This window comes from Salminus brasiliensis, chromosome 1, assembly GCF_030463535.1.
Source record: "Salminus brasiliensis chromosome 1, fSalBra1.hap2, whole genome shotgun sequence".
In the NCBI taxonomy this organism is placed as follows: domain Eukaryota; kingdom Metazoa; phylum Chordata; class Actinopteri; order Characiformes; family Bryconidae; genus Salminus; species Salminus brasiliensis.
In genome coordinates this window covers 24576659-24603048 of record NC_132878.1, presented here as the reverse complement: position 1 = coordinate 24603048, position 26390 = coordinate 24576659, and the positions used below count along the sequence as shown (strand labels likewise).

Sequence of the window (26390 nt, the reverse complement as noted above, 5' to 3'; positions counted from 1 at the left end):
ATGGAGATACATCGGTTTGCTGTAGTTTTCCTGCTGGCATTGTGCGCCACACTGTCTGCTGATGCTCAACCAGCTGAGGTGAAGGAACGCTATGTGCACTTCCTCAACCAACATGTGTTTGGTAGCATGAATGAAAACAAGTGTGACAGCGTGATCAGAGACCCAAACAGGAGAATCACAGCAGGAGACACCAATAAGTGCAAAAAAATCAATACCTTCGTATTGGCAACGCATTAGCAGGTTCGAGCGGTGTGCCAGAAAGGAGGCATACACAAGACTAGGAATCTCTATCAAAGCACCAAACCATTTCCTGTAGTCACTTGCCGTTTGAAAAGTGGAGAAAGACACCATAGATTTGAGTATCGTGGTAAACAGAGCACTCGCATCATTACAGTGGGGTGTGATCAGGAATGGCCTGTGCATTATGAAGAAGACACCTTTGTAAACTCAATTGACACTCCAAACGTGTCAAATACAGTAAAATGTGGCAACGTTTCAAAATGTTTATCAAGTCCAAGGTAACGCTATGGCAATTCTTTTGTTTTAAGAATAAAATGTTATGTAGATGTCAGTAGAATATACTGACACTTTTACTGTAATGCAATGTCTTTTAACATATAGTTAAGTATTAACATATAACTTATAGTATAACATAACGTATAACTTTTAGTATAACATCCATATAACAGCCATTTTTATTAATGTTGCTACATAAGTGCTAGATTTATGAAACCATCGATTAAAATTAAATGCTGTAAGCACAAGCATCGTTTCCTAATTTCTCCTGAAGGACTTTTGTCGAGCCACAGCATTCCCTATTTGCTTTCTACATTTTCTAACACTGCTATTTAATATACACTGGTTGGTTCCAAATCTAAAATAACCTCAAATTATAATAAATTATGTTAAAGCAGCAAGAAGTAAAATGTGAACATGCATTTCACCTTCCATGTGTAAGTAAAAAAAAATGATCAATCAAATGAAATTCCACTACCTGATTTTGAGATAGAAGTGCGCTTAAAAAATTATGCTGCCACTTTGGTGCAGTACCATGCTTAAAAAGGTGGATGCTGATCTAAAATTTATCAGTCAGTGGGAAACTCTTAGTGGCTTTTGTGACTCTTTGTGTGTTCAAGTTATATGAAAAAAGGCCAATAACTTGTTACATGCAGTGAATATCCTAATGAGAATTCATAGATGTATTCCAAAGATTAACCCAAGAGATTTATTCTTTATACTTATATAAAAGTTGATTTATTCTATAATACTTCTATTCTTTTATACTTTCTACATCTGTACTACCTGCTAAGGAACTATGCTTTAATGATGTAAAACTTTATTAATGGACAATTAAAGAGCTATACATAGCACTTGTAAGTGTACTTTAAAGCTATTTTTGCCAAATAAGGAAATAGTAGAATTTGACATTTGTGCAGTAGAAAATTATTACATGTAAATATGTAATGAACTCTTTGGACAATGTTTAATCAGGTACGTCCAGGATCTTGGGTCATGATTTTCTCAGTTTTTTTTTTTTAAAAACAGATTTTATGCACAATATGCAAAAAATACATTTACAGGTTGAGTAAAACTTTAACAAGAACTCTATTATCTGTAAGAATGTTCAATTGATCTATTATGTATTAGACAAATGGGTGTTGCTATGATGCATGAATACAGGAATACAGTCATGAGATCTTCTTACTTCTGACTTTTAACCCATTTTGCTCATACTGATTGCAATGTCTTGTAGTGATGGACTCAGAATTCATGTTATATGGATCCAAACTGGAGTATGTGTTTATCTGCATTTTCAATCATCAAGCTTCTTAGTACTAATAAAGGGTGGACGAACGCAAAATATATTTAAAAATTAAATTCAGTAGAATTTATTTGTCATTCAGTATTTTTAAAGTGTAGACCCACATTCTTTTCAATTTTTAATGAACATTTTAATTTAAATGTAATTTAATGGCCATGCTTACAAATGGTGAAGGTTATGGCCTACTAGAATCACTTTATTTGCTGGAAATGGCACCATCTGTCAGCATGTAAGGTTAGTTTAATTCCAAGACATGCTACACTGGTATTTACATCTTTAACAGGTGCATTTGAGAAGAAGTACTTAGAGATTAAGAACATGCCCTTTGTTAGTGGCAGCAGGGCAGCTGGATTTGTATAAAAGGGGCAGTGTAATGGAGAAGGAGTGCAGGGTGCAAACACTGGTAAATGGGTGAGATTGGAAGATGTTGGATATGGACATGGATATTTTGTTAGCAAATGGATATTTATTTTCTATAGGTAACAGTTCCATTTGAAGATGAAATTGATTGAGATTTTGAAAGAAAGGGGTTGAGATAAGCAGATCTGGTGGCTTAGGTAAGAGCATGGTTGCAGGCATATATTAGACCAGTAGAGATGGTAGGGAGAGTAGTGAGGGTTTTGTAGGGAAGTTCGTCACATTCTCGCCGGTTGAATTTGTATTCAGAAAGGCAGACATGAAGAAATTGTCAGAAGTGGCTAATAGATCTAGTCAGTGGTTGTGGCTAAGAAGGGCTAAGGTTGGGTGGGAAACGGCAGAGTGTGTTTGAAGGCGTTGTATGGTGGGAGTTATAGGCAGTTTGGTGCATATGCTGTTCGTATAGTTTTTTTTAGGTTGTTGCAAGACAACAAAATATAGAAATTCTATATCCAAATACTTTATTTTGGTAATGCTATACACACTGGCTTACTAGAAAATAAATAATTACAAGTTTACTTATTACACTTGTATAAATTGAAGGAAATAAAGCCTTCAACACCACTCTTCATGGTTGATTACTATGTCATATCATCTTACTTACTGTAGCTGTCTGTCTTTATAAACCGTTATGGGGGATATAAAGACGTCCTTCTGTCTGTCCGACAATAAAAACGGGTATCTAGCATTTGGAAATAATTACAGCATTGTGATTTACAGGATAAATTTATTTACTGTAGAATTTACCACTGAATTTTGATGTTTTACAGATCTACAGAAACATGTTCTTTGCTCGTTATACATTAGTAATGCTGAGAAAACTACAGTGGATGTTATTCATTCTGTGAGAAATCTGCATACTTATAATAAAAAGATTCTTCTTCAATATCTTTTCAACTGAAGTGACATTTTTGCCCACTTGAACTGCATCTGAAGATGATGTCTGAGAGCAGATCACATTTAATTTTTATTACAGCAGTATCATGTTAACTTTTTAGGGTCACTATATCTATAAAGAGAACAGTATGGCTTTGGCAACACAGATGAAGCTTAGGTTTTATTGACCACTACCAAGTAAATAAATGACACAGACAACATTTTGTATTAATCATGTTGATGATTAATGTTTTAATGAGTCAGCATAAAGCAAAATAGGCAAATAAACTAAAATAAAATTCACTAACTTCTTCTGTAGAGAATGCTTCCTCTCATTTTGTTCAAGATTTTTTTTATTATGTTAATCCATAAAAATGTTTTTCATTAAGAAGGATTTCACAAGAAAATCACAGTATAAAATCTCTGTCAGATCAACCTAAAATTTAAAGTCAACTTTCTGGTGTCTCCCTCTGATAGCTAAACCACCGCAATTCATTTATTTGATTTTCCTTTTCATTCTTTGATGGAGATATATTTTATAATGCATGAGTGGTGCAACTGTCTAACCACAAGCGGACACCTGCCTCATCATCTGGAGGTTGTGAACCTGAATCCCGGTAACTCCACAGTCCTTTAGGGTCAGAGTGTGTGGGAATCATTTTAGCCATGTCTGCTTCCACATCACTGTGTTTTACATCGCCTCACATTAGATATGAAAGTTTTTACGACCATTATTGCCCCAAGAAACCAAGATCGATATCGTTCCAGTAGATATTAAACACTTTGCAAATTGCAAAAAGAAAACTTTCTGAAGTAAAACACCACAAAACCAAAATAAAATCTAATTGTTGGAACTTTGCTTTGACCCAAACTGAAACAGCATCTCTTTGACCATTTGTACACAACTGTTGTGAATGTGATCAAGTGACTAGAGAATGCAAATATTCACACATTAAACTCACTTGTCATTTAGTAATATTATTGCTAAACTAATCTAATCTGAATAGATCAGCAGAAGTAAAAAAAAGTATTAGTCGTAGGCTTATGTTAGAAAGGAAAAGCGGCTTTTGCATGCAATGATTAGCAGTATGATTTATAGGTTACAGAGAGCAGACTTTTTGTTTGGTGCTTTATCTGTCTGATTATCAAAGTGCACAGGCAGGCACTTGTTTCTAAGCTTTTCACAGCCCACAATTACATACTGTTTAACTGACTTAGGCTTATTGATTTTGCAGTCACTTTTCACTTTCCTGCTTTTCACCATGTAAACAGTGAACCTTTGCTCACTGATGCACAGGTTGCCATTGCCGTATTCAAAGCCTTTGCCATTACAAATGTATTCAACTCTGTCTTCGTCAGTTTTTTTGAAGAAAGTTTGCAGGGGTACTCTTCCACAGAGGCTTGTATTATTAAGGGATGGTATTTTCTTTTGTAGGTGTTTTTTCCATTCTGTGATATCCGAGACCTGAAAATCCCTTGGAAGAATGTGCTTTGCTGAGAATTTAGTGTAGGAATATTTTTTCTTGTCTTCCCCACAGCGTATGCCAGAGGTGGGAACCAGGCTCAAGAGGAACAGCATGTAAATAGAAAGCCACATCCTAACAGAGAGAAAATAGGGAAAAGAAACAAAAGAAGATTGATAGTATGTTTAAAGTGTGCAAAAAATTACTGTATTTACACTTTAATGTAATGAATAAATATGCATGACATAGATCATCACAAACTTACCTCAGTCTCGTCTCCGGTCACTCCTTAGCAATCACTGCTTTCTACCTCAGTCAGTCTTTAAATTTGTTAGCAGTGTGCCTGGGGATATATTTGAAATCAATCAATATTTCTTATATGTTATGTAATATTTTACCACAGTTAGTTCCGACCACACAGCGTGTTTAGCTGAGAGATGTTCTCGGAGTGTATAGGCTCTATGCACTATCCATGCATTCTTGGTATATTATATAAACATTCTTTATGCCCGTGTAAAAAAGTGTAATTGTGAGTGCAAGTGTAATTCTTGTAAGTGCAAGAATTGGTATCTCTTGCTTCTGGGCTTCCCCTACAGTCAGAAAGTGTAATTTGTGTTTTTAGCCACTCCTAAAGGACATGGAGGCCTGAAGAAAAAAATAAAGAGCTCTGCATGATTTTGAAGCTATTATATTAAGGTAAAAATGATACATAGTGTTGCTGTAACTTAGGGTGTTTGATTGTTCTTTTGGTTTAAATCCAGTACTGCCCTTCTGTGGCTTAACTTTTCTCGCCCCCTTGTGTCATGGAACTGCACAGTACTGTACTTTAGAAAAAAGAGGTTCAATTAAATATACTTTTATAATAAAAGCAATGTTAGGGCTACATACTGAAGAATATAATAGGGTTTAAATGTGAATCCAGAAGCTAAGCTATAGACACTATCATGATAGTCCGGGCAGGTTAGCTTGCCTATACTCAAACAGGTAATGTTTTCATGTTGTCTAACATTACTGGATCATTTATGAGTGAAAAATGAGTGAACAAAAAATATAAAATAAAAAATGCATAAAATGTTGTTTGATTTGATATTACTTTTGAAATGTCACATTTTTTATTTTGTTTCTCGTTAGCCTTAGTCTCTCTGACAAACAGCAGCAGGTTCTCAAACAGAATAAAACAAAATCTCTGAGCCATACATAATAAAACATTTTTAAGACTGAATATTGAACTGCTCATCACAGTTCCCCAAAAGCATCAAATCCATACTACCTTTACTTAGTTTAATGTGTGGTCTAACAGTGTTTTTGCTATGAGCTACTTCTTTCAATCTTTTAACAATAATGCCAAAACTAGTCTTTCCAACAGAATTAACGGCTAAAGCATATTTTGTGGCTTTTTTAAAATGTAGATTTGTACCCTTATCTTAATCTTACTCTATATGGACAAAGGTATTGGCACATCTGCTTGTCAAGATTCTTCTAAAATCAAGGGTATTAAAAATGTATCCTTCTTTTGTTGGAGTAACTAACTGTGTCCACTGTTCAGGGAAAGCTTTCTACAAGATTTTTGGAGCATTGCTATAAGGATTTAATTAAATGCAGTGACAAGAGCATTAGTGAGGTGAGGATGTTGGATGATAACCACCCCACTTCATCCCCAACTCCCCAAAATGAGATGTAAAATCACCAGCAGAGGAGACAGACCTGTTGTTGCTTCAACTTTCGAGAGTCATTGGACTGTCTATGATTTCTACAGTCTCCAGTGTGGAGAAAGAGGACTGTGCTGTTCATGATCCAAAACCTACGAGGTGGTGTCATGGCCTGAGCTTGCATGTCTTCTTCTAGAATTGACTCACTTATCCTTGTTATGTTACCCATGATAGTGCCAGCAGAATGCATCCAGAAGTGTCCTGAAGTTTATAGGAAGTGCATATGGTGCAATATTTTGTTGACTTCAAAATGTGTAGTCTCAAACCAAAGATGTCATGTTTTAATGTTCATTTATTAATACATACTGTGGTAAACATCAGGAAATAAAAAGCTGGAATTCTGTTCTATTGTCTCATTTGATTTCAAACCCATTTGTTTTTGCATAAATTTGATGATCACTTTACTTATATTTGAAATAAATTATTAAACATCTTGTGCTTCAATGCCAGCCTCTTATTGCAAACTTTACACTGTGCAATGTTTTAGCATCTGATCATTTAATAAAGGGGTTTCCTAGACGTCTTTGCTCTTTTATCTTTCATGATGTGGCATCCTGAGGCAAGGTGAAGTAGTTGTCTGGCATAAATTTACAATGAAGTTAAAATTAACTGAAACTGAAATTACTTTTATGATTTTAGACTACTTTTGTGTGATAAAAATATGAATCTTACCTGTTTAGAAGATTGCAGTAGTCTGTGTAGATGTGTCCTGTGCCAGATTCACTGCTGCTTTGGCTTACAGATGTGTTTGTGATTTACTCTATACACTGGCTTTTAAAGACCCTTACTTAGGTAAGCAAGAAAGAGAGAGAAAGTCTGTGTGAGAGAGAGAGAGAGAGAGAGAGAGAGAGAGAGAGAGAGAGAGAGAGAGAGAGAGAGAGACTGCTAAAGAAAGACAAATGAAGAGAAAGCAACCACATTAGACTAGTTTTTTCCAGCCCAGACCAAGGTGTTAAAGACCAAAAACCCACAGAGAAAGAGAAAGAGAAGAGAGAAAGATTAGATCATCTAATACTACTTAAACAATACAACATTAAACATTTATATTAAACACTAATGTCCCATTTTTATAAGCCACAATGTCACATGGTCAATGCTACTGGTTTACTTCCCCAACACTATTCAAACCACAATGACTAAACAGGCAGCCTACTTGGCAGGCCAACTTGTTGCATTCTCTGATCATATACTCTATACTGCCAAATAGACAAACCTGTAATCTAAAGATTAAGTAATGAAGGAAAGTTAATTAACTTTTTTAATATATTTAAACATATGAATATTTTCACACATTCCTTTTAACAATATTGAGAGCTATAGGTAATACAAAAATAAAACACATTAATTAAACAAATGTAAAATATAATTAATAGAAATGCAATTTAGACAAAGACAAAGTCAGGTGCAGCACATTATTAGAAAGATTTTGGAGGAACCTGTCTTATTTTAGTTTGGTCTTCATTAGTAAAGTGAACATTATTAAGATGGTGAGAACCAAAAAGCTCTCTGAGGCCTTCAGAAAGAAGGTTATAGATGGAGATGAGTCTCTTTGTAGATAGATTTAACTTAATTGTCATTGCTCTGTACAAGTACAAAGTACTGAATGCAGTTTGCAGTGTGTAGTGTGTATGCAGTACTTGGGTAGTAGTGATTTTATAGTGTGGAGTTCAGCAGAGTGGTAGAAGATGGAAGATAGCTGGTCTAGAACTGGTTTCTGGACGCTCAGAAATCGAAGCTGGAAACACGCTCAGGTAGTCCACAATGACAGTGGGGTCTGTCAGGAAGTCCAAGACTGAGTTACATATAGAAGTGCTGATTCCCAGGTTGCTGAGCTTGGGAACCCGTCCGGTGGGAATAACTTTAACAAGATAATCTGAGAAGAGACTATTTCTACAGCCAGTCAATGTAGCTACAGATTAATTAGCCTAAGGTTGTAATATCACTGGGGACTTAAGGGAATACTATTAGAAATCTCTGAACCACTGGTTTCAGGGCTTGAATTAAGTACAGTTTGATGATTTCTCTGATTTAATTAAATAAAAAATAAAATTCTCCGCAGAGAATTCTCAGCAGAGAAACCAACAAATCCTAGCTGCCTAGATGCTATTCATAAATATTTTATGATACTTCATAAGGGTTGATATGTCTTGCAAACCAACAGTCAGCATGCCGGAAATAAATGGGTGTGTGTGTGTGTGTGTGTGTGTGTGTGTGTGTGTGTGTGTGTGAAAGAGGCAAAAAAGAAGAGAACAGAACAGAAAACCTCAACTAGTGCCTAGTTCAGGCCCGACTGAGGTGTGAAGTCTACTGATGAACAACGTTTAACCTCAGGTGTCAATAACCCATACAATAATAAATAAATAAAAACTTATTGTGGCTGATTGTAATGTGTACTGATTGTAATGTGATTATTTAGCACAAGTGCATGAACACTGAGGGATAAAGATTATTATCTACAGATGTTATCTACAAGACACGTTCAGCAACCAAAACCCCTCTCAGTTTGACAGCACTTTTCCTGCTAAATTGCAGCCATGCCACCCTCCCACCCCCACCTGTGGCACAAGCTTCTTCTCTAAGTGTTGTTCTCTGAGTCTACTTTGCCGACCAAGCTAGTTAGCTTAAGTTAAGCAAGAGTTTGGTTAATCTTAATGGGTATTTTCTCTCTCGGGCTACAATAAATTGTGTCTAATATGTGGTTCAAGAAGGTGATGACAAGAGTAGAAGGCTAGTCAGTGTGAAGATTTTATCACAAATATGTGAAAACATCTGGGAGATAACAGTCTTTTCTTCACAAAAGAATGAGACTGTTTGAAGGCAAAATCTGATCTGGAATTTCTCCTCTGATTGACAAGAGAAACTACACATGAAGTAAATTAAGAAGGAGGATTAATTACTGGTGAAGAGAGCTCTCACACAAGAGCATAACACCAGCTAAATGAAGCTGTTTCCTTGAATAAAATACAAAATACTCATAATGATGTATAAAGTATAATAATGCACAGATAATACAAAACAAAGACTGTGTTTGTGTGATCAGACTGTAGACAAAGACATTGTTTTATTGGGTCACATAAAAGTTACAAAAGAACAAAATATACCTCAACCCTGGCCTCTGTCAGTCATGACTCAGGTGTGGAAACATTCTGTGGTTTTCTCAAGGTTTCTTTTCTTAATAATACCGAGACCACTCAACACCAGCCCTCTGGTAAGTTCCCACAACTGCTCAGCACTGAAGAACAAGATAAAGACGTAAATGAAGAATAAAAAACAGTCTTAATGCAGTAAGATAATAAAGCCAGCCTGATGATGCCGTGTTTCCTTAAATAAAATAGAGTGCATTTAACTTACACTAAGACTGTACACACACATACCCACAATCAGAAAGAGAGAAAGGAATGCACTGCCTGATTATTTTTATATTATTATTTTTATTTTAAATAAGAGTACACAGGGAGCATATGCAGGGTGTTATAATGCAAAATAGGAACTTTTCAGGTGACCACATATCACTGTTTTATACCAGTATATAAAACTTGTGCATTTTGCTAGAGGTTTCAGATGTGCTGTTTTAGAGAACAGAAAAAAGGTTTAATGGTGACATGTTTGACAAGCCTGCAGAGGAACACCAGTGTGGAAAGCTAAGAGACTGACTGCAACATTTGTCCCTAACACATATTATAACCTTTGAGCTAATGATTTAGGGGTTCTCAGAGGTTGGAACATTAAAAAGAAAAGAGACATGGTTGGGTCTCAAACTAGAAGGTCACCCAAGGCCTGCTGTCGAGGGACGGCTTGGGACAATTCTGCTACTGGCTGTGCAGAAACGTTAGCATAGCTACTCACATTCAGTGTCCGTCAGCCCAGTCAATCTACAAGTTCAGAATCTTATCACTAGATAGAGAGAGAGAGAAATTACAAAAAAATACACCCAGGAGACGCAACACTCTAACCATAAAAGAGAATATCTGGACAAGATGTTACACCCAGGGTAGGACATCAGCAATTACATTTTCAGAACCCTTGTGCTGAATCCTTTTCGGATATCCCTGAGCCAACAAAGCCCATTACATTAAGTTTGGTTAGAAAGTTGTGGTCAGTAAAAAACATGAAGGGGTTTTACAATTAAAACGCTACAGAGCAAGCAACAAATGTCCTACTTAATTGCTGAATAATTTAGCTAATGGCAATTGAACTGTTTCGAACAGTAGCACACAGGGTGTCATTTCTTTCTTCCTGCAGTCACTCCGCACCAGCAGCATTTAATTCCAATTTAAAAGGAAGAGCAAAGTCGATGGTATAAAGAAATGTCCTTTTGGATTTATATCTATATCTATTTTGAATCACCCCACATGCTGGTCATATTGACTGATTCTGGACATTTTGACACAATTTTGGACAAGCAACAAGAGCGTTAGTGAGGTCAGGATGTTGGGTGATCATAATCCCAAAATATGCCCAACTCCGCAAAGCATCCAAAAAGTAGGGATTGGAGCACCATTATTCCAGAGAACCACTGCTCATATACCCACTGCTTTATACCCCTCTAGCCCATAATGACTACATCGAGATGTATATGTTCATTCTAAGAGCTCAGGCTCATTTTGCCCCACACTCACCTGGCAACCCAGGTAGATACACATTTGCTAATCCACTCACATGTTCTTACACAATCCCAGTTAATCAAGATCAATCTAACATGTTTTTATTCTCAGATAAGTTACTTTTGATACTGAGACTGAATATACTACTCTACACACGTGGACACAATTGTTGGACATCCTTCAAACCTGAGACAACTGGAGCAGTTTGCTCATGAGGAGTGGGCCAAAATACCTGCTGAGAGGTGCAGAAGTCTAATTGACAGTTACAGAAAATGTTTGATTGCAGTGATTGCCTCAAAAGGCTGTGCAACAAAATATTAAGTTAAGGGTACCACCATTTCTGTCCAGGTCTGTTTCTGTTTTAGGTTCTGTCTGTTTTATTTTTTTAAATAATTATGTTGAAGCATGGTTGAAAAGCAATATCTGACTTTCATTGGTTAATTTTCATAGCATTTTTATTTATTATTTATTTATTATTTTGTCAGATTCAAGTTATTTCTGTTTTTCTTTCATTAACTGAAACATTAACAATTTTATTCACGTGAGTATGCTCTGAAAAACCTTGGTTTGGAAGGTTTGGAAATCTTGAAAAATTTGCTTACTACTTAATCCATATGCTTCATCCCTCTGCAGCAAGATGTAGGATTACATGACAAACGTCCCGATATGGTGGTACTCTTAAATACTCTTAAACCCTCTTCCTTTATGCTCTCTCTTCCATGTCCTGTGGGGCCCCCTGCTGTTTGCAGGATGCTAAAGTGAGTCTATTTGTAGCTGAATGCTGCTGTTGCTTGCCCGCCTTCTGTGAATTTGCCTGTGTTTGCCACAACCCTCCTACCCCTCAAGATTTTTTTTTTGTCTCACTCTAAAGGAGTTTGTCTTGTCATGGATGGCTTGTTCAAAAGAGGCTTAGACCTGGGTGTCTGTTAAGCTGTTTCGTGACATCATATTGTGAAAAGTGCAGTAGAAATAAAATTAAACTGAAATTAACTGAAATAAACACACTTTAGATGAAACACTTATCTATACATGCAAACAGGTAACAATAAATACAGGCTGCAAACAATTAGCATACTAGCATAGCAAATTGATTCTACAGTTATTATGTAACCACTGAAGTGTGAAGCTTAATTTCGGCCACATTATGTCGTCAGGCTTGATAAAAAGAGAGAGAGGAACAAACCGCAACTGAGATAGAGACTCAGTTGCTCAAATTCCTACATTTTTCCTGATTTCAACACATCACCCTTAAAGTATTGAATGTTATCTTGCTGTCTGATATATCTACACCTTGACAAAAATAATCACACTTCACATTAGTGGTTTTAATGTCATGGCTGATCGGTGTATATTAACAGAATAATTACAGGACAAAAAGACAAAAAGTAACAATGTGAATGTAAAAAGAATTGCAACAGCATGCAACACATGTGTCTTATCAATACCTGTCCTGTGTCCTGTGTGTGTTCAGTGCTGTTTATTCAGATTCTGTCCAAATCTGAATATTTGTATCCAACTCAACAATGAGATTTTGAAGACATGCATGACCAGATATACAAATCACTTAATGGTTTTGACCAGCAGATGTCGCTAACATGCTAAATATAAGACTTTGCATGGACTAAGTGGGAATATTCTTTTGATTGGTATTTAAGTTTAAGTCTGTCCAGGACAATGTAACACAATCTGTACCAGTCTGAAAAATTCAGGTTGTGTCCATGGATATGGATTCCTGTTGTTGGCACCAAACTCTGATCCTATTTTCTGCCTCAGCAGAAATCAAGTTTCAAATCATGTTTCTCCAGTCTTCAACTGTCCTGTTGTAGTGGGCCTCTGTTCACTGTAGCCTCAGCTCGCTGTTTCTTGGCTGACTGCACTGGATCCCAACATGGACTCTGCTGTTGTATCCGATACACCTCAAAGTTGGTCTGGTGGTGTATTGTGAGATGCTTTTCTGTACACCACAATTGTACAGAGTGTTTTTTATAGTCTTTCTTTTGTAGATAATAGGTTGTAGTAATTTTACTTCATCAGAGGGACCACTGTATATAAGGGGTATTCTGCTGTTTGCACAAGAACATATAATGAGTTTTTCAGAAACAAGGTAATTATCAACTTTCTATCGATAGTTCACAGAACTATCAATATTTCTGTTCTGTGAACAAGTATAACTTTAAATCATTAAAACAATCATTTACATACAATATTAAATTAGCCATTAAAATTTAAAATGCAGTAACAAATGATAAACAACATAAATTCATGAATTCAGCTAAATTAAGTAAATCTAAAGTTTATGTAAAAATCTCCATCAAGCCTTATGATTTTTTTTATTAGCCTGTACGTGGTCGGACATAATGCACCAGGCGATTATTCCGATCACATGCCACATAAATGCGTTTGTCTGTTCTTCAGTGTTAAATGTATAGTTGGGTGCTTTACTTTTTTTGACTAAACGGCAATCAATAGCATGAAAGTTTATGTTGCTTCTGAAATAGTTCAAACGTAAGTGTCTTCCGTTAGTACAGACCTTCCTTACATTTGTAATCGTATCTAGTATGAAAGTATTTATTAGTTTGCATGTGTCTTTGTTTTTCTTTTGTGAAATGTTTATTTCTTTTATCTCTTCATTACAGCTTTGTAGAGTCATTCTGGATCTTATATGTTTTGTGATGAAGTCTGTTTCCGTTTGACCATCAGTGGACAGTATGGCACATCCAACAAGCAGCAGGACTAGAGTGCTCCGATACATCTTATTGATGATGTCTGTGAAGAGAGAAATAAATGCAGTCAGGCACTGTGTCAGCAATAACACACCTCTTCTCATTGTAAATGTGGGTGTAGTATTGCAGTGCACCTTTTCTATCTTTACAAAAGAAGGATTAGAGATTAGAGATAGAGTATTTGATACCATTTGCTTCATGTAATGGTGGTCTCAAACTGTCAGCTAACAAACACTGAGATGTACTTAATGTCACCAAAAGAATTTTATTTAAAATAATTCACCACAGAACAGTAATAATGAGAAGAAAATAAAGTAAATATATAACTATTCCAACAGTAATGGATGATTTTCTTTTTGGGTAAATGAATCTGTATTAGTTTGGATGAAACACCCAATAATGAGTGCAGAACTTGAGAAATGTTTAAGTCCAGGTGTAGGAATGTAATGTATTTCTCACTGGTTAGTAGTGCGAACTCTGACCATAAGCTCTTTTCCAAAAAAGAACAGTTTCTAATATACTAACAGAAGCTGAACATAATTTATAAGAAATTCCAGTTTTGTAAGCTCCTTTGAGGCCTAATGCAACATTGGTTTTCTATTCAGTAATGCTATCACAAAACAAATGAACAAAGCTTACCTGGTTAGGAGTGAATGTGTATATCTTATGCTGTTTTTTGTGCAGATTTCCTGTAATGATCAGTTGAGTCCTGTTGAATGTTTCAGACTCAGCTAAGTGACTCTGTACTGGCTTTAAAAAAAAGACTGACTCAAAAAAGAGAAAATGCAGTGTGATCTTAACCCCATATAAATACTGCATATTCAGGTAGAACACAAACATCAGCTAGCGTCACATAAAATAGAACTTGAGTTCTAGGGAAGGAGTGGGAGTCTGATTAAAAACTCAAGAACTGATTCCTGCCAAAAGGGGCAAATGAGCTATTAAAGCGGGGGGTGTACTTATAATAATATGTTTTCTACAACTTTCTGCAACTGCATAACTGAAGAATGCACAAGTCAAAAGTTGTTTACATTGTCAGTTGTTTTTTCTTAAATTGACTAACTGAATTTGATTTTATCTTACGTTATACGTTTTCTTCATAAATTTCTACTAATAAAACCCTCTTTTGTAAACAATGAAGATGTTTTGCAGGTTGACTTTCCTGTTTCTCTTTTTCTAGAATATTTTGTTATATTGTTGTAGTTGGGGTAAACTGAAGTTTTGATGAATACATGATTTTTCCATTCCATAGTTGAAGACATTGGAAACTTTTATTGCCATTCCAATTTGAATTGATTAAATAAAGACTATGAATGACTTCCTAAGAATGACTTTGAATGAAGTGTCTAGGTGTATAATCTGATCATTCAAATTTCATATCTAACTATAGTTCTCCTTAGTTTGCTCTTCAATTTGGATTTCTGTCTCCTTCTTGTGTGCTGTTCATTGTAGAAATTAAAGCACTAAAGTTTTTGACTAAACATTTTCAGCAATAGAAAGTTGAAAGGCCCAATAAAATGTATTTAAATAATTATTTGTTGTATTACATAAGTGATGGAGCTCTAATTATTGATGTATTTCTCCTAAATATGGCATTACTATAATGTTAACCTAAACACCTAAATGTGAATTGTATCAATTTTCAAAAAGTTCTGCAAAGCTCTGACCTACATTGCTTACATCTTCATTCTACGACTCCAAAAAACCCTCCTCTTTTATAGAATCATTAACTATTGTTTTAAGTGTCATTTAGTGTATTTGTGACCATTTCATTTAATAACTTTCTGTGGTTCCATTCATCACCACTGATGACATTTTAGCTGACATTTGGTGCGGCAGCGTGTGAGCGGACCTCGTAGATAACTGAGAGAGTTTTCGCGAACGTCCAGCACTCCGTAACCGTAGAGATGGGCTTCACCCGAGCCGCCTGGGGTTCTCTCCGGGAACATCATGAAGCTGGTACGCCATGAATGACTGGCTCTACCCAGTCACACCACTCTGGTAGGTGAATTAGAGAGTGGGCAGGTAAGTGTTTTACTCGATTTAAACTATTTATTCTGCCATTATCAGAAGTAGCTATCTCTGCTGATGAGGATTTGATTGTTGAAGATTTCAATATTCACTTTGAGAACCCTTAGAACTGGGTTTAAAACAATCTTAAATGCCCTGGGATTCATTCAAAATGCTCCAACTCCAACTCATAGATGCAACCATACACTAGACCTAGTTCTGACCCTGGGTATTAAAAAGCCTGACTGCATCTCTGACCACTACCTAATCATGTTTCATATAGTCGTAAACCAGGATATCCGTCTGCCTTCTCGCTTTATGAGGAAACAGACGATAACAACCGCAGCATCTAGTGTTTTTATTAATAACCTTCCAAATTTAACCATCTCCTGCTTATCTCATCCTATAGATCTTGAGCATGGAACAGATGAACCAGTACTGGCCACATTGGCTACATACCTTAAATCAGCAATTATCAAGTCTATTCTTAAAAAACCTAACCTTGACCCCAATGAGCTTGGTGATTATAGACTAATATCAAATCTCCCCTTCATAGCCAAGGTCCTTCTTCCACCTACGTAATATTGCCAAACTGCATATAGTACTCTTCTTACACGACGCAGAGAAGCTGGTGCATGCATTCATAACTTCAAGATTGGATTACTGTAATGCCCTTCTGGTTGGAAGTTCAAAAAGCAGCTGCTAGAGTGTTCATTCTCTCGTCCCTGCACTGGTTACCAGTTAAATTCCGCATTGATTTTAAAATACTCCTTCTGATGTATAAGTAACTAAATGGTTTGGCCCCACAATATCTTGGGAACCTCTTCTCAAAACATACAATCCATCACGTACACTTCATTCGCAGGACCCTGTCCTTCTGTCAGTTCCTCGCTTTAGGAGAATCAATGCTGGAGGAAGAGCTTTCTTTTATAAGGCTCCCCAACTCTGGAATAAATGTCCTATTGGTGTTCTGGACTCACACACACTGTCTGTGTTTAAATCTAGATCAGAGACATACATTTTTGCTCAAGCTTTCGGATAATCCATCAATGCACTGTACTGTTATCCTTGCTGATGTAGCTTGTATGAATATGAACAAGTTTGGACTGTACTGCTCTCTGTTCACAGGTTCTGATCAGTACTGCAGTCTCTAGTTCCTAATTCCTTTAGTCTATTCAAACTCTTAAATCCAAACTCCAGTGGGACAGTGGTGGCCCAGCGGTTACAGCTTTTAGGGTTATGGGTTCAAAACCTGGGCCTGTTGCGCCCTTGAGCAAGGCCCTTCACCCTCTCTGCTCCCTGAGCGCTGGAGTTGGCTGCCCACAGCTTTGTGTGTGTGTGTGTGTGCTCACTGCCCCTAGTTCACTAGTGTATGTGTGTGTGTGTGTGTGTGTGTGTGTGTGTGTGTTCACTACCACAGATGGGTCAAAGGCGGAGGACACATTTCGCCATACAAAGTAAAGTGACAAATACGTGCACCTTTACCTAAACACATCATAATTTTCTCCTTTCTTTTTTCACCCCTATGTGCTGAGCTGCCCCCTGCTGTCTGCTGCTGCTGATACAGGTCCATTTACTGAGTCTTATCACGCTATATTACCCCCACCCCATTACATTTTCCTGCGCTCCTCCTAACCCTTTGTGGTTTTGATGGTTCTGATGAAGTCACTGGAGAGGCTGGTCCTCAACCACATCCGCCCTCTGGTGAGCCCATCCATGGACCCTCTTCAGTTCGCCTACCAGCCTGGTGTCGGGGTGGATGATGCTGTCATCTATCTTCTACACAGAGCTCTTTCTCACCTGGAGAAGCCCGGCAGCACTGTGAGGATCACCTTCTTCGATTTCTCCAGTGCTTTTAACACCATACAGCCAGGCCTCCTAAAGGACAAGTTGGGACATTGTGGAGTGGACAGTCACCTGTCAAACTGGATACTGGACTACCTCACCAACCGACCACAGTATGTGAGGGCACGGGACTGTGTCTCTGACTTGGTGGTCAGCAGCACAGGAGCCCCTCAAGGAACGGTCTTGGCACCGTTCCTCTTCACCCTGTACACTGCTGACTTCATGTACAGCTCACCGACCTGTCACCTCCAGAAGTTCTCTGATGACTCAGCAATCGTCGGCCTCATATCCAATGAGGAGGACAGCGAGTACAGAGAACTTATTCAGGACTTTGTGGACTGGTGTCTGCAGAACCATCTGCAGATAAACGCTGGAAAAACCAAAGAACTGGTAGTGGATTTCCGCAGGTGCAGACACCCCCCTCCATCAGTGAACATCCGGGGTATGAACATCGAGAGTGTGGACTCTTATAAATACCTGGGTGTTCATCTGAACAACAAACTGGACTGGTCAGTCAACACTGCTGCTCTCTATAAGAAAGGCCAGAGCAGACTCTACCTGCTGAGGAGATTGAGGTCCTTTGGAGTGCAGGGAGCACTTCTGAGGACGTTCTTCGACACAGTGGTGGCATCTGCCATCTTTTACGGAGTGGTCTGCTGGGGCAGTAGCATCTCGACGGCAGATAAGAAGAGACTGGACAAACTCATAAAGAGGGCCGGCTCTGTCCTGGGGTGCTTCTTAGACCCAGTGCAGATGGTGGGAGACAGGAGGATGACAGCCAAGCTGGCATCCATGCGGGAGAACAGCTCCCACCCCATGCATGAGACTCTGGCAGCACTGGGCAGCTCCTTTAGCGACAGACTGCTTCACCCCAAGTGTGTGAAGGAGCGGTATCGCAGGTCCTTCCTTCCTGCTGCCGTCAGACTACACAACCAACACTGCTCCCAGCGGACCACATACACACACACTTAACTTAACTACACACACATGTTCATGTTCAGGGAATACTATGTGCAATATCCCACCCCCATGTGCAATTAAGAGTCTTTTGCTGTAGATAATATTGTTTATTGTTTTTTTAATTCTTATTTATATTGTGTATATAGTGTAAATTATTTATCCACATTTTTGTAACTGAGTGTCCTGCTATCCCTTTCTGCTGCTACACTGTGAATTTCCCCACTGCGGGACTAATAAAGGATTATCTTATCTTATCTTATCTTTCCCTCCTTTCTGTTTTCTTTCTCTGTCTTTTACATGCATTGAGATGCCGGGTTCCAACTCTTTCATCCTGGTACCGCCTGACCTGGCTCTCCACTACCCTGTTGCCCACTGTCCTGCTCTGGGGCCTTGCATTGATTCATCCTCACCTCACTGGATGACCATGCTTGTGACTGTTTATCTACATGGACTTTGTTGATTGAAAGACAGAAATTCAAAAGTTCAAAAATCAGAATACACATAAAGTCTCTTTTTACTTTGTTAGACCTCTAAAAGCTGTAGAAGATAACTTTGTAGGACAATGATAATGAAATGATCTCACATTATCTAATAATAAATTAATTAGAAGATCAATAAAATTTGTGGAATTATCAACCCTGTATATTTACTACTCACATATCGTGCTATATTTAGTAAAAAATAAAATAAAATAAATTTTCACAATTTCAACCACAAATCTGTCATTCATAACTCAGCTTTATTAGGGGGTGCAGAAGAAACAATAATTAAACTATGTTTATGTATTATTTCAACCATTTTGATTCATGCATTTTTACTTTGCATTTAAAATAAAAAAATGTTGTGGTTGGAAGTTTGCTCATCATGTACATAAATGTGCAATGTTAGTCTTCCAATCATTTTATTAAACTGTTCTGTTTTCTGGAACAAAATGAGTGTACATGCATGGGTAATTCTAGATAATTGTTCTACAATTTCCATTTTCCATTTATAACAGCAAAATATCTCAAAATGTGTTTTTATTTTCTTACATTTAATCTCAGACCATTGTATTACGTAACTCATTGGCTGCATGAATACACATGTATTTTTATTTAAAGATGGCTATGTACTATCTTTATGTCAGTGGTGTTTCCTTACTCATTCCTTAGGCTTTTATAAAATATAATTTCTAAATCTCTTCAGCACATGCAGTCTGAGTTACAGAAACAGAAACTTTGACTTGAGTAAAAGTACTTGAGTTTTAAACTGGAGTATTTGAATGTTTACTTAAGTATGGGACTTGTGTCCTTCTGCAACCACTGGTGATTTGACATGACATGTCCATGAATAGTGTATGTAAATGTTCAACCACTGCTGTGAAGTATTTGTGTTTATTTTGTTTATACTGCTCACTGTAAACCTTTAAGTCATATGTTGTACATTTCAACATACAGTTTATTACAGTTTAAACATTTAGTTTAATGTCTATTAAAACTACCTTACAAAGTTCAGTAATCTTTTAATCATTGTTAAATGATGATGAGTAAACTACATGACACCTAAGTGACTATACTTGTGTTAGTCATGACGACCTCTGCTTTCAATTACCACTACTGTAAAGAAGTAAGTTTCTCTAATGCACAATTTCTCTTCATAAGATAAGAATGACTTTGTTTACATTTAAACCACCGAGCTGTGTAGAAACAGTTAACTTGAAATATAGGTTAAGCTTCTCTTTACTTCTAAAGAGAATTTTAAGAGACAAATATTAATGAGAGATCCATCACTTATGTATAAAGAATAAATGATCAAGAATAAATGATCAAAAACATTTTTATTTGCTCTTTCAACTTTCTATTGTTGAAAATGTTTAGTCAAAAACTTTAGTGCTTTCATTTCTACAATGAACAGCACACAAGAAGGAGACTGAAATCCAAACTGAAGAGCAATCCAAGGAGAACTATAGTTAGATATGAAATTTGAATAATCAGATTGTACTCCTAGACACTTCATTCAAAGTCATTCTTAGGAAGTCATTCATAGTCTTTATTTAATTGATGCAAATTGAAATGGCAATAAAAGTTTCTATTGTCTTCAACTATAGTCTGTCTAAAATCAGGAAATAAGAGTAGGTCTGAGTTTACTGACTGAGAAAAGTAAACCTGAAAACATTTAAAACAGTCAACTCTAGAATGAGCATAATGAACAACAACACAACAACTGGAGGTATTACACACAGCAGACATGAAAAAATAAGTAGAAAGAACTGGCTAAATAAGTCTGTTCTTGATATACAAGTCAAAGGTAAATGCCAAACTTCTAAGAAACTGACATTGACACATCAGAGAGAAGCAAATGGTGCTGGCACAGCCATGACAAAAATCCTATAGTCAGCAAAACTTCAGTTTAACCCAACTGCAACAATATAATTAATTAATTAATATTAATTATTATATGCGGTCAAGTACGCAGTTGCAATGTAGTTAGTGTAGTTAATAAAAGTAAGTGCACTCCTACTTTAATATATCTTGTGCACATTTTGGCAGAAATCAGTTTTTGTAGACATTTCTATTAGTCTTTTTCTCCTACCCTTAAATTGTAGTTTAGCAATCCCAGCTAAAGTTTGTTGTTGTTGTTACCTGCAACATGATTCATCATATTTTAATAAGGTTCAAATCTTTCATTTTAATGCATTTCTTCTTTTTGAGTCTTTTCAAAATATTTTGTTGTGAGGGCCACTTATGCTTGAGCTTCAACTAGACGGCCCTATGACCCTATGAAAAAAAAGCAGAAAAACAGTCTAAATCACAAGGCTTCTCCCTTCATCTGCTTCCTATGGCCAAAGTTTACAGTTGCAGTTTTGGTCTTTCTATAATTTATTTGGACTTTTTTTGGGGCAGAATGAGTGTTCACAATACATCTTTACAACAGTGAAAAACAAGTACTGGTTTGAGATTTTTGGGGGTGTTTTCTGAAACCAGCACATGGTCAGCGTTATAAATCCTGGATCAAGCATGTATATAGAGCACAACTAAGACCAATTTACCAAATGCTTTTGGTAGCCATTAAAAAGCTTCTTGCAGAATTCTGGTTAAATATTTGGCCACTTGTCTTGGCAGAACTGGTCCAATAAAATGTTGGCTTCCTGTCAGGTTTAATGTCAGGACTTCTGAGAGGCCATTCTAAAAGCTTAATGTTAGCCAGCTTTATCCATTCTCTAACTACCTTTGATGTGTGTTTGAGATCATTGTCCGGTTGGAACACCTGCTTGTGTTCATGTTTTGAATATTTAGAGAATGGTTTAAGGTTATGCTGAAGAATTCGACATTACTCCTTCATTAATCCATCCACTTTCTGCAAAGTACCAGTTCTATTGGCAACAAAGCAGATGCATAGCAAGATGATACCACATGTACTGAGAGTTTGGATCTTCTTCCAAACCTTGACAAAATTATTATTCTTTTATTTATTTCATCCAAGTTTGATAAAGGTGTGAATAAATGCTGTTTTTTCAGTTGCTCAAACATGTATTTGATATAACAATAAAAATAGTAATAAACAAGTAATGGCACAATCCTTTAAATCTTAGCTCTTAAGTGTAGCAACATTCAGTAAAAAATATTCTCATGTCAAATGTGACACATTTTGTGACAAAGGACAAAAAACACAGTATCACTAGTGACACAATAGAACACAAGTGACATACCTAAGACAAAAGATGGGTATCCTTTATCGTTTTTATATTTGGTATAAAATCAAAGTCATTGACACCTATTAAAATCAGCAAATGATCATAACAGTTTAAAATTCATGTAATTGATAAATATTTATGAATACACTATTTTCAACTATTGTTGAAAATGTTTGGTCAAAAACTTCAGTGCCTTAACAACTGCAATGAACAGCACACAAGAAGGAGCAAATGAAGGAGTACTACAGTTGGATTTGACATTTGAATGATCAGATTGTACACCTAGACACTTCATTCAAAGTCATTCTTAAGAAGTCATTCAAAGTCTTTTTTTAATCGATGCAAATTGGAATGGCAATGAACGTTTCAGTCTTATGTCTTTAACTATAGTAGAAATGAGAGTAGGTCTAAGTTTACTGGCTTGAAAACCTGAAAACAATAAACACAATAAACAGTGTTGAGCATAATTAGAGTAAAGAAAATGAGAGTAAAGAACATCTAGACACACAAATGTACTTATGTAAGTTAATTAAAATTGACTTACATGACACAGTGTAATTCACAATGTAAATGACTTTATGAAATTAATTGAAATCATCAATTTGATCTTGATGTCAGCAATATTAACAGACAAAGGTGATGTTATATAACTAATTACAAGCAAAGTTGTCCAGTAACAGGATACATGTAACAATGTTTCATAATCAGGATACAACAATACAGTAACTGTAATCCGTTACAGTGTAAAGGTTAGTAATTAGGTTACAGGCACATTCTTAAAACAGTCATTATAAGCAGAATTGCATTACAGCTTAAAACAGGGTCACACTCTTACCTCCATAAATGAATAAATTAATATGTAGAATTAATATGTTTTTCTTTTGTCTTTATTTGAATATCTGGCTTTAAAAAAGAAGTAATCCAAAAGTACCTGAAAGTAATTACCTTACTTTGTATATTAATGTTACAAACTTTATTTACATCTTGTTATAACCCTCCCAACCCTTATTATGTGATTATTATAATATACATACAAGTATGCAGTTGCAATGCATTTAAAAAAAGTAATATAAAAGTACACCCCCACTTCAATAGCTCATGTGCACCTTTTGGCAGAAATCAGTTCTTGTAGTTTCTTTTAGTTTAGTCTTTTTCTCCTACACTTAAATTGTAGTTTAGTAATCCCAGCTCATGTCTGTAGTCTTGTTCCTGCAACTTGATTCACAGTATTTTAATGAGGTTTTAATCTTTTATCTTACTGCATTTCTTCCTTTTGAGGCTTTTAAAAAGGATTTTGTTTTAAGATTCACTTACATTTGAGCTTTAGCTGTTTGATAGAGGGCCGCACGTATTCTCTGGTTTATTCTTTGGGTCAGTATCTCATAGATTATGAAAATTGCTATATGACACCTGGTTCTGATCACCACTTCTGTAAGAAGGTAAGTTTCTCTAATGCACCATGTCCCTTCCAACTATAATAAATTATTTTGTTTATATTTCATATACAGAAACTGGAATACTTTGAAACATCTATATTTTTAGGGGCAAGTTCTAGTGTTTAACATCTTTGGTGAAAGAGGCTAAACACTTTAGTGCCTTAGTAACTAAAAAGCACATCTCAACAGGAGGAGATTTAAATCCAATATAAAAGAGCAAGCTGAAGAGTACTATAGTTTAATATAAAATTGAAATGAATCAGATTCCTATGAATTCATTCATAGTCTTTATTTAACTAATGCAAATTAGAATGACAATTAAACTTTTAGTCTAATGCTCTTCAATTACAGTAGTCTGTCTAAAATGAATGATTGAGTGAAGGCAAAACAAAACAAAACAAAAATACGCATGAGGACTATTAACACAACAACTGGCCATTACATACATCAGACATGAACATGGAAGGATAAAAAGAGCTGGCTCAAAAATCTTTTCTTGATATACAAATCAAAGGCAAATGCCAAACTCCAGAGAAACCAGCACTGAAACATTAGAGAGGAAAAATATGTTGATGGCAGAGCAGTCATTGATATAAACATCAGTTTACACTAACTGCCTAACCTAACAACATAACCTAATATTCATTAAAAGGAGTTCAACTCAACCTACAAAATGTTTTCATTCATTTACATATAAACATTTATATATGATGCCCTGGACAAAAAAAGTGTTAAAGAATATGTAAATCACAATGTGATTGACTTCATGGTACTAAGTAAAAACATCTAAATCAGCTCAATCTTCATTTCAGCAACATTAATAGAAGAATGTGATGATATTTAACTCATTAAGTGGTTAATTATTCTATGCAGCCAAGCATGCAATGGAGTTCTGTTCAAATAAATATACCTATATCTTCAATAGCTCTTTTGCCCCTTTTTTGGCAGAAATCAGTTATTGTAAAAGTTTCTCAGTTCATCATCAGTCTCTTTCCCCTAGCTTTAAATTCTAGTTCATGCAATCAAAGCTTGTGTGTTTGAGTTCTACCTGCATTATGTTCCCCAGTATTTTTATGTGGGTACAATCTGTCATCTCGCTGCTTCTTCTTTTTGAGGATTTTGTTGCAAGATCCACTTAAGTTTAATAAATGTCATCACAATGTTATCACCTACCTATTGTTGACTCTGTGATGTTTTTTTATTTTGATTTTTGATTTTTGAAAATTTTGTAGTTATTAATAGTTGTAGTTGTAGTTATTATTGTATTATTAGTAAAGCAAGTAAATGTCTAGACCTTTTTCATTTTTCTCAGGTCTTTTTTTCTGTTAGATCATCATTTTAAATCAATATCAATTTTTACATGCTTTGTATCCAACCTCATTTGTGAAACCCCTCCCCCCCAAAAATAAGAGGCATAAATATTGTTTTATTGAAACAAATTAAAACAGTAATGAACCTTCTAAGACATCTATGGTAAACCTGTAACTTCCCAAAAACACTGATGGTAGGTTTTCAAATACATTTTGCAGCTCAGTTCAGAGAAACACAATTGCCATATAGTTTTGATATGGAATAAACCTATATTAAACATTTCTACTTTGTGTTTGAAGATATTGTGGACACCTGCAGATCTGGACAAATCTCCATATATGTTAATTCTGCACTATGTAAATAAGAAGGATACAGGTGAGATGATGAGCTGATTAAATGGTATATAAAGCTTTCCTCTGGCAGGTTTCAGTGCTCACTCCTTCACACTGGTAAGTCCTCTTAGTTTCGGATTTTGTCTTCTTTTACTCATGATGTATCAAATGTTTTTTTGTTTGTTTGTTGATATTTTAGGAAATCATCTCACATTTGATACCTGTCTTTGTATTTTTTTGTGTTTGAGGAACATCAAAATGGCTTCACTTAGTGCAAAGTTCATTTTGGCCACTGTGCTTCTGCAGCTGAGCCTCGTTTTGCTGGGCGTGCAAGCAGAGGAAGAAGAGGTTAGAGATTTCCTAGTAAACTTGTGATTTATAATCTGGTATACAGGCTCATAATTTCATTTTTAGAGATTTAATGAGATTTATTCAGATTTACACTCTATTCCAATACAGGAGCAAACAGAACTGGAAAGCCGTGGTTTTAAAAAAGCTCTGAAAAAGTTTTTCTGCAAAACGGTGTGTAACTGACCTTAAGCGTTTTGTGGCAGACTAGACTGATTAGGTCGAGAATGATAGTGTAACAGGTGTCTCTGCCTTGCCTTTGTTTTCTCCTCCTGCTCTGTGTCTTTGTTTTGCTTTGGCTCTGTTTTGTGTTCTTGTCTCCACCCTAGCTCCACTTAATCATTAGTTATCCCAGCCGTGTCCCCTTTGTAGCCCTGTCCTCTCTGTGTCCTCCCCAGGTGTTCCTGTTTGTGTCATGCCCTCTTAAACCCCTGTGTTTGCTCTGTTGGTTGTCTAGCATTGTTAATGTTGTAGATGAAAGTTTGCTATAGGTTTCTTAAAAGGATCCTGCATCCTGTTTCATCCCCCATATCGTTACAGATGGCAATAAGTGATCATGCATGAAAAAGATTATTTGCTTTAAAAATCTAAATGTGACATTTGCTCATGTGTATTGTCAAAAATGATGCTGGGCACTATTCAGTGTTTAGAATCCTCATATAAACACAATATGTATTTAATGATAATTTTATGAATAATTTGTGGTAGTTCATTGTTTTAATTGTTATTTTTAATATTTTTAACATAAATGTAAAGGGTCTCTGCAAGGGAAAGAAGCAGAAGGATGCTGGTGCTGCTCCTCCTGCTGATGCGGCTCCTCCTGCTGATGCAGCTCCTCCTGCTGAAGGGGCTCCAGCATAA

At 36.2% G+C, this 26390-nt stretch overlaps 1 pseudogene; it reads left to right on the top strand.

The window, feature by feature from the left end:
- Positions 1 to 26390, top strand: LOC140534821 (ribonuclease-like 3; annotated as a pseudogene).